Below are 1,129 nucleotides of genomic sequence, written 5' to 3'. Positions count from 1 at the left end.
CTCACATCCATACCTCCCCCACAGTGACAGTCACACATTAGGCGTGGGACTCTGTGGAGAAGTGAGGACAGAGCAGAGAAAGGGAGGAGCATGGCAATCTCTCAGGTCAGGCCTTGGGATCAACAGTTTGACCAAGGTTTGTGATTTATTAGTTGGGAATAGCCACACTCAAGCGCTTAGCATTGATGGATATTTTTCTCATTACATTTCAAACATAGAAAATGGTCCTTTCTGAATGAGAAATCTGGGGCTATTTTAGTCATTAGTCATTTGAAACTTTCTCTCCTGGTGTTACAGAGAGAAAAAAATGACAAGAACTAAAACACGTTCCTTGCTCTGAATTGCTTATATAGAGCAAAATGAAATGCTTAAGTTCAGTAACTCCATTAGTCTGATGGTTTGCCTCTTTTTTTTTTTTCCTCCTATTTCTGTTTTAGCAGTCTGTTGTATTCAGATCTTCAGATCTTTTATTATGTGGGAAGAAAAATAATTGAATGCATACTGTGCTGGGTATGTATGAGTATATATTAACTCTTTGTTGGGTCCCTGTGGCACCTATAAAATCTAACTCCCTACTGTGATTCAAGGAAGATGCTCAATTAACATCTGATTATAGAAATGAGTGGGCTTAAAGAATAAAACTTCAACTCCCCACGGGTGGAGGCAGATATTCTGAAAACCTTGGGGGAATTTCAGTGTTGATTTATCTTTGTGTGTGTCAGCGTCAGACACCTACACTTAGTATTTGTTTGGCCAGGTGGCCTGGTTCCAACCTCAGCCTAATTTGAGGCTACTCTTAGCAGCAGAGTACGAACAGTTGGGTGGTCTGCAGAGAGCCATTGTCCTTGAAGGAAACCAGAAAATATGTCACCCCAAAATATTTTACTTTGGTATAAGGATCATTTTGAGCTGAAGGTATTTGAGAAGAAGCAGATACAAGGAAAGCTCCCCATCTTCCTCCATTTGCCTAAAAGCAAGACATACTTTTCAAGGTGTCCCTCCTCCTTTCTCTATTAAGGAGAACAAAAGTTAATCATAGGAGACAATTTTAGCTCCTTATCAGCATGGAAGCCTAAAATTATTTTCCTCTGTCCTACTGTTTCTCCATAAGTGTATTATCCTTTGTTGG

The sequence above is a fragment of the Canis lupus genome, chromosome 9, assembly GCF_048164855.1.
Source record: "Canis lupus baileyi chromosome 9, mCanLup2.hap1, whole genome shotgun sequence".
In the NCBI taxonomy this organism is placed as follows: domain Eukaryota; kingdom Metazoa; phylum Chordata; class Mammalia; order Carnivora; family Canidae; genus Canis; species Canis lupus.
The sequence above is the reverse complement of the archived record's forward strand: the minus strand, read 5'-3'. Positions refer to the sequence as shown.